The following is a 15,714-nucleotide window of genomic DNA, read 5'->3' as shown; positions in this document are numbered from 1 at the left end:
GCCTAGTTAAAAATGATGCGACTTCAGTGCAACTATGCTGATTTGTATCAGCTGAGGCTGTGATTTAGTTTGTGGCCTATCATACGTTTAGCTCTTCACACTGGGGTATTAGGTCATGAATAATCTTACTCTGATGGAATGGCACTAGAAAATGCACTGGGATGTACTTGCTTACTGAAAAGTTTCAAACAGGAAGGAGTTCAGAGAAGAGGAACACAAGCAATTTGGAGAGTGGCTCAGGGGGGTATAATAGCACCAATGATGGTTTGCAAGGTAAGATGCGGGGAATGGTAAGTATATGTGTCATTAATGCCTGTAGAAAGCCAAGGAAAGAGAATTACTTGAGGTAGTACAAAGTCTGGGATGAAATTAAGGGCAGAAAAAAATTATGTGAAATAGCAAGAAGAATGACCTAATTGAAATTGTGGAGTATACTACCAAGGGAAATAATGAAAACCCTTTCTCTTAATAGAGTTAAACAAAAACACTAGAAAATGTATTTGTAGGAGTTGTAGACCCATGGATAAAACCTGCCCTTCATCTAATTTCTAGATTAAAAATCTCTTTTAGGATTTTCTTGTGCATCTCCTAGTAACTGTGATTTGTGTGTGATCCTCTCTGAATGCAGAGCATGGCATATGGTTTATAGGACAGACATGCACTACTCCCTCAGCTGGTGACATCGGCAGCTACATGTTCTGAAGACTGGCATTGCTTGTTTTTATGGCACACTAAAACCTAATCGGTCTCTTCTGTTCTGCTTTGTGTGTGCACACATGCACATGTTTGTGAATATGATCCTTCTGGTGTCAGTGTATGAAGGGAAGGCAAGCAGAAAAACCTTCTGAAACTCAATAGTAATTATTTATCTTTGAGAAAATTTTATGGAAGTGATGCCAGCTCTAACTTTGAATTTCTTGATTTTTTTTTTTTTTTGGTCTGTTTAAGTCAGTGTGTTAAATGATGTAATGATTTTTATATTTAACCTGAGGAGTTGGTTAAGCAGGCTTAACAATCAAAGCTCAAAATCAGAAATGACAACATATTAAATGAACTTCTCATTCTCCCCATTATAGAATGGGTATTGCTAATCTGTGAGACCAGGAAGGTTTTGTAGTTTTCAGTCTTCTGGATAATATATAATTAGTTCTGGATAGATGCAATGTATTAAGTGCCCAGATGTCAGTCATAAAAAATATCTGTTTAACAATTTTTCATATATTTGTAATCTGTACCTGACAGACTAGACTTGAGCCATTATTCATAAATAAGAGGCATTATGATACTTAATTATAGTACAACACCAGTGTTCCAAACCCCAATTAAATGAAGTTCACTTCTACATATGCCAAATTGAACTGAAGGGAAGAGATGAAAAGGGGCATTTATGATTTCTTCTTCTCCTGCCATTCATTTGTCTTGTCTATTGTAAAGTCTCTGGGGCAGGGATTATCTCTGTGAACTCTGGTCTCTGGAGCAGGGATTATTTTACTATGAACTCTTGTGTCTATTACAGTACTGTATTTTCATATGCATTTAGTACCCATCAATCCCTAGGCTGCAGAGCAGAAGATGACAGGCTTGGTAGGTTCCAGTCAATGTTTGTAGACTCTGCCTCAGTTACTCCAAAACTAGAAAGCAGGGAAGATGTGCTATCAGATGTCTTCCAAAACTGCCTACTAGAATTCAAAATGCTGGAGTGAACTGAAGACAGGGGTAGCTGGCGTTGAAGATTCACACCCCAGTGGGGGTGGCCTTTTCAAAGAACTAGTCTAGAAATCCAACTGGACTTACCCACACCATGATCTCTGTTTGGGAAACGCAGAGTGTGTTCTTCAAATCCGGTTGGTGTGCAAGTAAGGCTAGTGTACTCTTGAATTAAAGGTGCTGGACATCAGATTGTGATGGCTGCACAGTGAGGTGGGGAGACCTGGATTGTGGGCTTCAGAGCCTGTTGACTAGTGGATTTGGCTTAAAGTTTTCCATCAGATCTATTCTTGATGCAAACCAGTTTTCACTTAAAGTAATTGCATGTCTGCTCTATTTTTTTTTTAAATTTTTGATTTTTTTTTTTCCAATTAAAAACTGAATGCCTGAAACAGAAACATATCATCCAAAGATCAAAAAGGGATCTGCTGTAATGGTGCATCATGGGAATCGTAGTTTGATTGCTTCATGTCTCCATTCTCTTCTGTGGGTGAGAGTCCTTGATGGACTACACATCTCCAGATGCATGATGTGCTTGGATCCCAATGATATACCAGAGTGGAGAATGTGATGCACGACAGACGATGTAGTTAGATTAGGGAACCCTCTTTGCAACTCCCCTGAGCCCTGTAGCAAATCAAATTGTGGTTTCTAGGTGAAATATCACAGTATTTAATTATTTGGCAAAACAGTCAAAATTGTCCAAGAAAAAAGAATTGTCCAGCCATGCTGGCTAACTTTTGCATGATCCTTCAACATCTCAGATGTCTGTTTTGCATTATGCAGAAACATAAGGCAAGAGGATTTGGTTTTCATCTTTATCATCAACTCACCAAATAGATATTTTTGTCAACACTGCATGTTCCAGGTAGGCCCTAACTTCCAGAGTTGCTGGACCTGGTACTGGCCAAAGGGGAAGATCTAGTCAGTGACCTAAGAATCAATGGAAAGCTGGGTGATAGTGACCACAAGCCGATCACCTTTACTACCCATCGCAAAGTTGGCAAGTCAGTCAGTAAAGCAGAAGACCTTGACTATAGGAAAGCTGAATTTGATAAGCTCAGGAGGCTCATTGTCAAGGCCATAAGGGACAACAAATCAACAGGAGGAGGATTCCAAGAGGAGTGGTTGCTCCTTAAGGGAGTGATCCTGACAGCACAAGTGTTGTCCTTCCCATCTTGGAGGAAGGGTAGCAAAAGGGCACAGCAACCCCCTTGGCTCAGCAGGGAACTCGAGGACCTCCTTCACCTAAAAAGAGAGACTTATAAAGGTTGGAAGGCTGGAATCGCCACCAAGGAGTAGTCAGCACTGGTCTGTACCTGTAGGGAGCAGATCAGAAAAGCTAAGGCTGCAACCAAGCTCCATCTAGCTTCACATATCAAGGATAATAATAATAATATATGAAAAAGTCCTTTTTCAGATATGTAGGGAGTCAGAAATAAAACCATGGGCAACATTGGACCCCTGCTGAACCAAATGGGACAACTGATAACCGACACCCAAGAAAAAGTCAACCTGCTTAATGGGTACTTCATGTCGGTCTTTCATCAGCCTAAAGGGACTGCTCTACCTAGCATGATGCAGGATAGCCAGGGTGAGGGCATACTTATACCCAGCATCAGTGTAGACCTTGTAAAAGAACACCTGGAGAGGTTGGACACCTTCAAGTCAGCTGGTCCTGACAGATTACACCCTAGAGTACTCAAGGAGTTGGCAGGTGTCATAGCTCAACCATTGACAAAAATATTTGCAAACTCGTGGTGCTCAGGTGAAGTACCTGAAGACTGGACGAAGGCGATTGTGGTACCCATCTTCAAGAAAGGGCAGAAGTAGATCCCAGGAATTACAGGCCAGTCAGCTTGACCTCAATCCCAGTAAGATTCTGGAGAAAATTATCAAGGAGACTCTTCTTGATGAGCTGGCTGATAGCAACATCCTGAGGGACAGCCAGCATGGGTTTATCATGGGTAGGTCTTGCCTGACCAATCTCATCTTCTTCTATGACCAGGTGACACATCGACTGCACAAGGGAAAAGAGATTGACATCATATATCTGGACTTTAATAAAGCCTTTGATCTGGTGTACCATGATCTCCTCATAGAAAAAATTGGCCAACCATGTCCTTGGCTACACCACTGTCCAATGGCTGGGAAATTGGCTCTGAAGTTGGACCCAGAGAATAGTAGTTGATGGAAACAAATCATTATGGTGTGCCCTGACCAGCAGTGTCCCCCAAGGCTCTGTCCTTGGACCGGTTCTCTTCAACATCTTTATCAATCATGTGGACATCGATGTCAGAAGCATACTGGCCAAGTTCACCCAGGACACGAAACTTCGGGGCATAGCATCCACACCTGAGGATAGGCTAGTGATCCAAGCTGACTTGGATACACTTAGAAAGTGGGCGGATATAAACTTGATGACATTCAATACTGAAAAATGCAAGGTACTCCACCTCAGGAAAAAAACCGCGCAGCATACTTATATGCTCAACAGTGCTACGCTCACTAGCAACACAGCTGAAAGAGATTTGGGGTCATGATTGAGCACAAGATAAACATTAGCCACCAATGCAATGTTGCAGCTGGTAAAGCAAACAAAACTCTGGCTTGCATCCATAGATGCTTCTCAAGTAAATCCCAGGATGTCATCCTCCCACTGTACTTGGCCTTGGTGAGGCTGCAGCTGGAGTACTGCATCCAATTCTGGGCTCCGCAATTCAAGAAGGATGTCAAGAAGCTTGAGAGGGTCCAAAGGAGAGCCATGCTTATGGTCAGAGGACAAGAGAACAGGCCTTATGAAGAGAGGCTTGGAGCCATGGGACTCTTCAGCCTGGAAAAGCACAGGCCCAGTGGTGACCTGGTGGCTGCCTATAAGTACGTAAGGGATGTACATCAGGATGTGGGAGAACATCTGTTCACCAGAGTGCTCCAAGGAAAAACAAGGACCAACAGTCTTCAACTCGTAGATTCATAGATGTAGGGTCGGAAGGGACCTAAATAGATCTTCAAGTCTGACCCCCTGCCATGGGCAGGAGAGAATACTGGGCTCATATGACCCCAGCTAGGTAATTGTCAAGCATCTGCTTAAAGACTCCCAAGGTAGGAGCGAGCACCACCTCCCTTGGAAGTTGCTTCCAGATCCTAGCCATCCTGACTGTGAAGTAGTGCTTTCTAATGTTCAGCCTGAACCTACTCTCAAACAACTTATGGCCGTTATTCCTTGTTACTCCAAGAGGTGCTTGGGGGAACAGGGTCTCTCCCATTCCCTGCTGGTCCCCCCTGGTAAGTTTATAGATGGGCACCAGGTCCCCTCTCAGACTTCTCTTGTGAAGGCTGAACAGGTTCAGGTCCCATATCCTCTCCTCATAGGGTCTGCCCTGCTGTCCCCAGATCATGTGAGTGGCCCTCCTCTGGACCCTTTCCATGTTGTCTACTTCCCTCTTGAAGTGCGGTGCCCAGAACTGGATGCAGTATCCAACTGTGGCCTGACCAGTGTCACATAGAGGGGGAGGATCACCTTCTTGGACCTGCTCATGATGCATCTGTGGATGCATGACAAGGTGTGTGTCACAGAGCACTCAGGTGCCCTGCCCTCCGCCTGAGAACAGAAAATGGCTCAGGAGAGACCCCTAGTGGCAAGAAGTGGGAAGTTCAGCTGCCAGTCACCAGGGCAGTCAGAGTCACAGGTGCTGGTTGCTAGGCAACTGGTGGAGCCAGCTGACAGGAAGGGGCAGGGCTTGGCCCTTCTTAAGCCCCAGGTGTGAGGCCAGGAGGGCAGCTCCCCTCTGGCAGCCAAGGGAGAGGAAGCTCGGCCAGTGTAGACAGAGGGGAGAAGCCTGACTGCATGAGCATCCCCAATTGCTGCTATGGGTTGGAGTATTTCTCAGTAGGGACTGAATGTTGCTTGGCCGGACAGCTTAGTTTTTATGTTATAGCCCGGGGGCTTAGTGTTTTTGTGTTTGCTATTTTGACTGGAGGACTGGGTGAGGCTATTAGGGGTTGGAGAAGGCCTCATAGGGGCTCCATGGTAGCATGGGGACCCCGGTGCCAGAGGGTACAACATTCAGGGGTGAACTGACCCCAGCCCTGAGAAGGGAAGCAGAGGATTGGGAGGGGGCCAGGTAAGGCCAAGGCTGCCTGAGCCCTAAGGAGAGAAGCCCCATTGTGGGCAGTTGCGAGAAGCCCCAAAAAGGGGACGAGCCAGAGTGCGCCAGTGGAGGCGCAGGCTGCGAGGCAAGCCAGAGAGCGCCAGTGGGGCATAGAAAGGGAAATCGACCAAACAATGTCTGGTACATCTGTGAGGCTTGGGGCATGGTACAGGGGTGGTTGGAGCCATGCATAGCCCATAAGGCTGGGGTGCACCGAGTCACCCAAGATGGAACTAAGACTGGGATACATCAGAGCACCATGTCAGAGAGGGCAGACTCCCTTAAACATTGTTAACATCAAAGACGTGGCAGGGGAGATGTGAGGGTGCTTTAACACCAACTTGGTATGGTAGGGGGCACTAAGGGAGATCACGGCCACCCCTAGGACCCTGTGCTGCTACAGGTGTGGTTAGCCTTACTGACCGCGTCCTCACATTGTCGGCCCATGTTCATCATGGACTCAATAATGACTCCAAGATCTCTTTCTGCCACTGTGCTTTTGAGAAGAGAGTTCCCCCGCCAATAGGTATGCTGCTGGTTCTTACCGCCCAAGTGCAGCACCCTGCACTATCAGTATTGAACTCCATCCTATTCTCATTCGCCCACCCCTGTAACCTGTCCAGGTCCAGCTGTATCCTGTCCCTCCCTTCTAGCATGCCCACCTCACCCCAAATCTTGGTGTCATCAGTGAATTTCAACAGGGTGCTTTTCACCCCCTCACCCAAGTCACTAATAAAGAAATTGAACAGTGCAGGCCTGAGGACCCTCCAAGACCATTTTAGACTGGACATAAAGAAAAACTTCTTTACTGTGTGGGCCCCAAGGCCTGGAATAGACTCCCTCCAGAAGTGGTGCAGGCACCTACTCTGGATTCATTCCAGAAACGTTTGGATGATTATCTTGCTGGGATCCTTTGACCCTAGCTGACTTCCTGCCCCTGGGGCAGGGAGCTGGACTTGATGATCTTCAATGTCCCTTCCAGCCCCAATGTCTATGAAATCTATGAAACCAACAAAAACAGCCCAGAAATCAAACGGAGACATCATCAACTAATCCTCACATTAAAATATGTTTGACCCTCTTTTAGGAAATTGTTAGTCCTTATGACATGCAGTATGATCTTTATCCACTGCCACAGGCAACTGTGCAGTGATTTCAGACCTTTCATTAAAAAGTATCCACAGTAGAGAAAGCAAACCCAGAACAAATTCTAAGAAAGGCTGTGTACAAAATACTGTCCCCCAGGGTAGTAAGATGCGTTGAATTCCCTCTTGCCAGAATGGTAAATAGAATCACTGAAGCTTCAGAGATACTTTATTGCATTGTGTGTCGGTTACAGTACATTTCGAAATCTAAACAGAAAACAGACCTGGCTCCTGCCAAGACTAGCTGAACGGCTGTTTGTCTCATGACTTGAAATCATAAGCAGTGGCATAATATTTCTTTAATTTTAATGAATTTTGTTCTTGCCAGATTTACATCTCTCCTGAGCATCTGAGATATTGCATTCACCAGCACAATATGAATCATCTGAATCTATCTAATCTATTCTCTGTGCCTAAGGCATTGCTATATTATCAAAGCTTGGGAGGAGCACCCTGTCAACATCAAAGGTACTGTATTGCCCTTTTGTATATCACTTGTTAAAACTGTCCTTTGCCATCATGCCAACAAAAAAATTAACAGTAGTAGGCAGCCAAGGAGCTGTGATAACTGCTTGCTATGCTGACCAATATTGTCTCCCTGCTGCTGTTTTTTTCCATCTATCTGTAACCATTTCTTTTTCTTTAAGCAATGGTCTCTTTGTACTTCAGTCTTGGGTGTTCTTGTGCCCTTGGCATCAGAGCTTTTCTGATCATCAGTACCCTATGTTCCCTGCCTGTGCACTTGATTTACCTCTCTTTGAAACCATTAAAGCAGTGGTCACCAACCAGTGGATCTCGATCCACCGGTAGATCTTGGAGCCTCTTGGAGTCAATCTGAGGCCAGGAAGGGAAGTGGGGGCTGAGTGCTTGTGTGAATGCACTTGTGCACCCTAGCCCAGCAGGTCAGTCCGTGGGGGGAGGGAAGGGGCGGGGGCTTGATTGAGGCCCCTGCAGTGAGGGACAGTGCCGCAGGAGCAGGGGTGAGTTGAGTGGAGCCCCAGCTGGGTGGGACTTACCTGCTGGGGAGGTGTGCCCCCAAATAATTTTTTCTCCCTTTGCTTCAGTCTTCCCTCCCCTTCCCTCTCCACAGACTTACCTGCTGTGGGGGGCAGGGGGCAGCAGCGCTGAGTAGATTTTGGGTTGCTTTTAAATGCCAAAGGTGATCTCCTGCTTAAAAAGGTTGGAAACTACTGTATTAAAGGGACAGGACAGGGGCAGCCACCCATCAGCTACTTCTAACTTCAGCCTAGGCAAAGAGGTGGAACAACAAGCAGTCTACTTGTTCTTCAGCTCCTTTGTTCATTAGATTCTGAGGTTGTGTCATTGTTTTCATGATATAGGAGTAAATTAGGATTAGTTCAGTAAATAGTTTCGGTAAGCTTGCTGTATGTATTTAGGCTACTATAAAAAAGCAACCAGGTCTGATGAAACCAGTTTTTCATGTGCATATACAGATGAGTTACCTGAGTGTCACTTACACATGTGGTGCATGAAAATATTGCATGCAAACATGCATGTGCTCATAAGAAACATCTTAGCTCTGTTTTGAAGTCTATGTTGCAGCTTGATATTAAATTAACTCTACTTGTTCCCTGGGTTGGGAAGCAGGGTAAGAGTCATGATCTTTTTTGTAGTATTCAGGGAAAAGTTAAGATGTTAAATTAGATTTTTAAGATACCAACTTTGTCTTCAGAAATGGGCTTTTCTCTGTGGCCATAGGGAATAGGATTAGAAGCACCGGCCTCAAACTGCAGAAATTTAGGTTGGAGATTAGAAGGAGCATTCTGACTATGAGGCTGGTCAAGAATTGGAATAGGCTACCTAGAAAAATTATGGAATGTCAATCCCTGGAAATATTCAAGACACTTGGCTGTGATGATTTAGTCAAGGATGATCTTCTCTTGAGCAGTGTGCTAGACTAGATGACCTTGTGAACTCCCTTTCCAATCCTGCTTTCCTATTATTCAAGAACTAAGGAGAAATGGAAATGTAATAAAGATGAATCTTAATTGATTTTATAATATAGTGTTGACCTCTGGGCAGGATTGGAAATGGAAACAAGAGGAGAAGCATAGTTCTTATACCTCCTTGAACTGGTGCCACTGCAGGACATAGGCTCTTCAGAGAAATGTCAAACCAGTAGCAGATAAGCCAGGGGACGGGGCAGTGATGCTTCTACATCCCCTTTTGTTTCCTACTCCACCCAAAGTTTTAAACCTTCTAAACTTAATTTTAAAGGTCTTAACAGCCCTCTCTCTTTTTAATAGTCTTGATGTTCCACTAATCAAGCTATCCTGCAATTCTGCTGTGTGTTTGCTGCTTCTAGTAATGTAATTCATATTTCACACCCCGTTTAAGTCTGAAGTCTTGCACCTTTAACTCTAGGTAAAAACAATAATTCAGGTGTGGAAATAATTTCCAATAAAGCATTGGATACACTGCCAAGGTGCTCAAGAAGCCTAAACTTTGTTTTATAAGTCTGAAAAAAGAGATGGACACTTAATTCTGATCACTAGGACAAATGAAACAACATCTTTTGATTATTTTTGCCTAGTTTGTTTTATTTTAGACATAATTAATGCACATTCCAATGAAGTTATATTTGTTTCTGCTTTGATCTTAAACTGAATGATACAGCCCTAGGCTGTACAATATTAGTAAAGCCTCTAATTTCTTTTTAACTAGAGAAAAAATATGTCTTGTGTTTGTATGTGATGGTGCACCACATTTGCACCTCCCTCTGCTTAAAAAAATCCTAGATCTGCCCATAGTTGAAACAGTGGCTTTGCTCTCCCAGAGCAAATGAGCTTCCTGTTGGGTGAATGCACCTCCTCACTGCTTCCTGCTGTTAGATGGGGCTTAATGGCACAAGTGAGCCATGCTGTGGTATTAAAAATAGAACTGGTTGAAGACTATTTGTTGCATAATTTATTCCACACATTCTGCAATGGTGTTTGAATGCATTATTCATTAAACTTCCCCTTCCTCCCATTATTCACTCAGTTTACAGAGCTAATAATTCGTGAATGTACATTGTAGGATTTATCCAGCACATTTCATAAAATGCTTAAAATAAAGCCATTTTACATAATTTGCTCTAAATAACTTAAATGAGAGAAACAGCCAGATTGGAGTTAAACACAAAAGCAATATTGATTTGTAGCTTTTTCTCTACTTTGATGATGGTAATAAAGGGCAGATGCTGCCAAAGGGATCCCCGTTAGAATCGCTCCATTGATACTGTGCTGATGAAGGGAGAAACAGAGGGGGAGGGGGATGTGGTGGGGAGGTGTGTATGTTTGGGGAGGGGTAGGTGTGAGTGCTTAAAAGAGGGCACTGTAAAATATGTTGGACTGGAGACCATACAGATCAGAAAGCACCTGTAGACTCTGGGTACCGAAAATCCCTATGCTCTTTTAACATATGACTAAATGGAAACTTTGTAATGGTTCATTGATATGGGGTTAGGTCCTCGACTAATATAAGTTTCAGCTCTGTTGGCTCTGCCATTAATACCAACTGAAGTTCTGGACCTTGGAATTTATTTTCTCCTCTTCAAGCTTTTCCAAGCTTGTCAATCTGGATCACTGTTTTGTAATAACAAATAAATTCTTCAATTTAAGAGGAAATGTAGGATGGAGATTAGGAAGAACTTTCTGATTATGAGGGTGGTCAAACATTGGAGCAAGCTACCTAGAGACAATATGGAATCTCTGTTCCTGGACATTTTTAGGAGCTGGATGGATAGACACTTGGGTGGGATGTTTTAGTCAGGGATGATCCTGCCTTGAGCAGGGGGCTGGACTAGATAACCTTGTAAGGTACCTTTCAGCACTACTTTCCTATGATCCTGTAATTCTATTTCTTTTTGTGGGAGTGAAAATATATCCTAAAATGTTGCAGAGGACTGGAAAGTTGGCCATTGAATAAAAATCCATTTTGTACATTTGCAAATTATTGGAGAACAGGATGGAGAACTACAACTAAGAGGTTTTATACCTGGCTTTGCCAATGAGTCACAGCTTGAATTTGAGTAAAGTGCCTAATGGGACAAATTCTCAGGTGCTGTAGCTTGATATACGTCTAATAATTTTAATGAAGCCACACTGATGTATAGCAGCTGAGGATCTGGGACAACAAGTCTCTTCAGTTATAAAAAATATCATTAACACACAGGCTACCTGGTGGTATCTTGTGTTGAGGTCAGTAACACTCAAACTTCCAGAAATGAAGAGTTAGAGTAGTTCAAGTTCAAACCTCTGAAAACCAGGAGTTACAGGGGAAAGGCACAAAGTTATGTGTTCTTAACTCTGTCTCCTTGGAACTGACAGTAACCAGTGGAGGTGATATGCATGCATCAGTTATATTAAGCATGTCTCTATGGAATAGTGGAAGGATTAGTTGGAACAGCTTCACAGAACTTTGATTGTCATAGCAAAACAATCTCTGCTGACTCAAGGGGCAGGATAAGCAGCAATGGTCTTACATTTCAATAAAGGAAACATAGGCTGGATATGAAGAAGAACTTTCTAACTATAAAGCTAGTTAAGTATTGGGATAGGCTCCCCAGTTTTGAAATGCAGGATACATGAGGACATGCCTGGAATGTTTTAGGAGGGATAATCGTGGGCAGAACCAAGATCATGGGGGATGCAACCACAGCCACTTTGGTTGAGTGGTGGATGCAGAGTGAAGAGAGCAGGGGCTACACTGCCAAAGGGGCCTCTGATCCTGGATGCCAGTGAGCTCTCAGAGCACACTGGTATGTTAGCATAGCTCCTGTTTGGAGTTTACATGTGCTGGCAGTTTATAAGCCCATCACATGGGGTCTGCCTAGAGTCTGTACCTTCAAACAACTCTGGAGTGCAGGGGGTGAGTGTTGCCATTGTTAACCCCTCATTGCTAACTCTTCCTCTCCCCACCCTCCCATCCAATTCAGCAGGAGATAGGTGGGAACAAGTGGTACGCAGCCCCTGGGCTCTGGAGCTGCATGAAAGCAGGGGGTAAGTGCCCCTCTTTTGCCCTGTTGATGATTTTAAGAGGGGAGGAAGAAGAACAAACAGCAGACGTACTCACCTCCTGGGCTCCAGAGCTGCTTGAAAGCAGGGATTGTGGGCAGACCCTGCACAACCAGCTGGAGAGCTTATAGAGCCTGTAGAGCTCACAGCAGAGCTCACTGAGCATGCATCACTAACCAAAGTGGAGTGCAAATATGCCTCTGCACCCCCTCTGGATCTGCCCGGGGATGATCCTGTCTTGAAGTTGCATTAGGTGACATCCTGAGGTTCCAGCTAGTTTAGCAGTTCCCAATCTGTGGGACAGGTACCACCAGTGGTACACAGACAACCTGTCAGTGGTACGCGGTAACAGATTTATTGTAATTATTTTATATGACATAAAATTGCTGGTGGTACTTAAGGTTGTATCACTTTAAATCAGTGGTGCACAATCTGTAGTAGTTTGGGAACCACTGGTCTAGTCCTATTTTTCTCTGATTCTTTGGTAGGACCATGCACCTCTGAAGGAGGGGTGAGCCCCTCTCATGGACCTTTGCATCTGCAATAAAATGCAGGAGAGGAATTTATAGTGTGAGGCATAATAGAGCTTTCATTTCTTCTCATCTCAGCTGCTTTCTGTAGGTTATATGAATAACTGGGCTTCTTGCCAGGGGATAAACAGCAGTTAGGTTGGAAATAAGTGTAGTCTGTGAGTTTAATGATGGAAGTAAAATGTTAGATACCATCATCTATAGCAGTGGGGGCCAAACTTTTTGGCAGGTGTGCCATAAATTAGCCCCTCACCCTCTCTGAATTTCACTCCGTTCCCTTTCCCTTGATCTGCTTTCTGCTTCAAGCATTGTGCTTCCTACCTGATCTGCTACTTTGCTTTCTGCTCCCTGCCCTATCTATCTCTGTGCTCCCTGCTCTCTCCCTGTTCTGCTGCATGCCACACAAAAAGGCTGCCCGAGCAACTTGTGCCACTTGTGCTGCAGGTTGGCCACCCTGATCTATGGAGCTAGTAATCATGAAGATCTAGAGTTGGGATGTACCTGTCATTAGGTGAAGGTAGCCATGCTGTTCCCAAGTCCTGGTTCTTTCATCTCTTTTTTGCTGCACATCCCTGGGTACAGTGCAAAGGAAACTCCACTGAACACCAGGATTTCAGTCATACACTGAAACGTTTGCACCATATAATTGCTAAGAGGGCCAATGAGAAAAATCACATACAAGCTCTATGTTCCAAATTCTTGACAGTTTTATGACATGATAGTTACAGTACCTCTAAGTGCCTGAGAGAAGACAGGCCTGCCTCCTGCTTCCTCTGCTGCCCCTAAGAAATATAGCCCTCCCTTTTCCCAGTTCAACTTCCCCTTTCTGTCCCATTAGTCCATTAGCATTTTTAGATGCTGTTATCATGTAAAACATGCTCTCTGCTGTCTGGGGCTCTCTGTTGCTTCAGACATTTATCAGAGGTAGACGTTTGGTGAATAGTTGCATGTTTCCTTGGTTGCATAGCCTGAACTGGACACTGAGCCAGGCCCTGCACTTCCCAATGCCGCCTGTCTGCTTTTAATTTGCCCAGGTGTCCCCAGCCTACCCACTCAGATTTCCTTCAGTTTTTCTCCCTCCCCTTACCTGGAGTGTGTTCCCCAGTGACAGCAGGGGTGACATGCTCCTTAATTTTAAACCTCTGAAAACCAGAAGCTGCAAATTTGGATCACTCCGAGGGCAATCCCCCGAAAGCTTCAGTTCTCCCAAATGAAAATTCAGGTTATGCATGAGTAAAGACTGTGGGATTTGGTCCTTAGTCTCACAAGGCTTTGTAAAGGAATAAGGCCAGATCCAAAGACCACTTAATTTTTTCTGGAGTCTTCAATAGACTTTGGAGTAGGAATTTAAAGAAATGAGCATGCAACAGAATTGGAGAAACAGTTGTGCAGTATGGTTCTGGGCTGGAGTGGAAGGAAGTGGGTGGGAGAGAGACCTTACTGAAAAGCATCGTCTCCATTGTTCCTCTTGTGTTTGCTGCGGGGGGAGCAGTGTAAGAAGCAAAACATGTAGGCAAACAGTGCAGCAGATGGTGCAGTCTACTACTGAGGAAATATTTGAAAGGGTAACTAAACTATGGTTGAGACCAGCTTATAGTTTACACTGAATGCAAAATTGTACACACTGTTTTCAGCAGGTTGCTGCCGTTTTCCTTAGTAGATACCAAACTTTATGGATATTATGGTGTCAGCATCTTCATAGTGGGATTATAGTGGCAGGCACTCATGTACATTCATTGACTTGTCCTTTCTGGGCAGATAAGAGTGGCCAATATTCTCTCTCAGATCTGATTTATCCTCTCCTTGTTCTGGCAGTGAGTGGAGTTCAGGTGAGACAGTAGCCCACTCTCATCAACTCTTATCAGACATGACACCTATCCTTCTGCTAGGCAGCTACAAACACAGAGATAGGGGGAGTCCCAGTCTCAAAGAGTTTACAGTCTAAACACACAGTGAAAGACAAGGGAGGGAGAGTTGAAATGAAACAGCAAAGGCCCCACGCAGGTCCTTGGCACAACTGAGAATAGACTCCAGGTGTCCTAAGATCCAGTTCAGTTCTCATTTCTTTAGACCATACTGCCTTTCATGGGAGGTCTTGTGCAGGTCTTTGTCAGTAATGTTTCAAAATGTGGACAGAAACCAGAAAGGAACATACAGAGCTGGAGATGTAGAGGGTGTATGGAAAACTGTGGCTTTTTACTCAGATTCATATTTTGATTAGACATATGGGTCAAATGCAAACATCATACTTTTACCAGTATACTGACTGGAAACTAGTCTATACCCATAACAGAAGTCTGGCACACAGAATGGCTTGAAAATGGCAGAACCCAGTCTAAGATTTGCGCTTTCCACCAAAGGGTGAACATGTGTCCTTTTCGCCACAGATCTAAACTATGCTGCTTACAGAAAACTGTGTAACTTAGATTAATTCTGCCTTGGGGTTTTTGAACTTGGGCTTTTCCTTGCCAGTCTGCAGGGTTAACTGTACTCTAGTTTACCAACTCTGGCATTAGTTGCAAACAGAGTGTGCCTCACCATGCCAAGGGAGGGTGTCAGTAGGCTAAACAAACCAGCTTAAGAAACCCTACCTTAGAAATAACTTTATCCAGAAAAGGCTGAAGTGCCAGAGGCTCCTTAAAATTTATTAGCAATGTTGCTATTGTTATTCATTGATAGAACATGCTCAGTACTGTGATGATGGGTGCCGGTATGAAACTTTGGCAGCAGGAGGGCAAGCTGTCGGAGGGCTGAGCAATCCCTGACTTGGGGAGTGGTGGGGGGATGGCAGGGTGGTGTTTCCCTCCGCGGTGGCAGTGGTGTCTCCCAGGTGGCACCCGCCCACAGGCACCTGGCCCGGGCAGTCTTGGGGGGCACCACAGCCCCAGAGGGAAGCACCAGGCCCCCACACAGCTCAGGCAGGCAGGCAGGCTCCGAGGAGGAGAAAAAAAATTAGGATCACCACATCTTTTTTTTTTTCCCTTTCAGTGGAGCCTGCCTGCATGGGCAGCAGCTGTAAGGGGGCAAACTAAAACACCTTGAGGCACTGGGGTCCTTGAGGGCAGAGGAACTCAGTGTCCAAGACGAGTGGTCGTTCCTTAAGGAAATGATACTCAGGGCCCAAGGGGTGTCCATCCCGACAAGAAGCAAGGGGGGCAGGATT

At 44.6% G+C, this 15,714-nt stretch overlaps 1 long non-coding RNA gene across 1 annotated transcript in view; it reads right to left on the bottom strand.

Moving 5' to 3' along the window:
• Positions 1-15,559: 15,559 nt before the first annotated feature.
• LOC109302395 overlaps positions 15,560-15,714 on the bottom strand; it is a 3,193-nt gene continuing 3,038 nt past the window's right edge. Inside the window, exon 3 of the long non-coding RNA XR_002098738.1 lies at positions 15,560-15,588. This is a non-coding gene — a long non-coding RNA (uncharacterized LOC109302395). The remainder of the gene's footprint in view (positions 15,589-15,714) is intronic.

This window comes from Gavialis gangeticus, unplaced genomic scaffold (assembly GCF_001723915.1).
Source record: "Gavialis gangeticus isolate Ggan-Ray unplaced genomic scaffold, GavGan_comp1, whole genome shotgun sequence".
Taxonomy (NCBI): Eukaryota; Metazoa; Chordata; order Crocodylia; family Gavialidae; genus Gavialis; species Gavialis gangeticus.
Note: the sequence above shows the minus strand (reverse complement) of the source record. Positions and strands in the feature narration are given on the sequence as shown.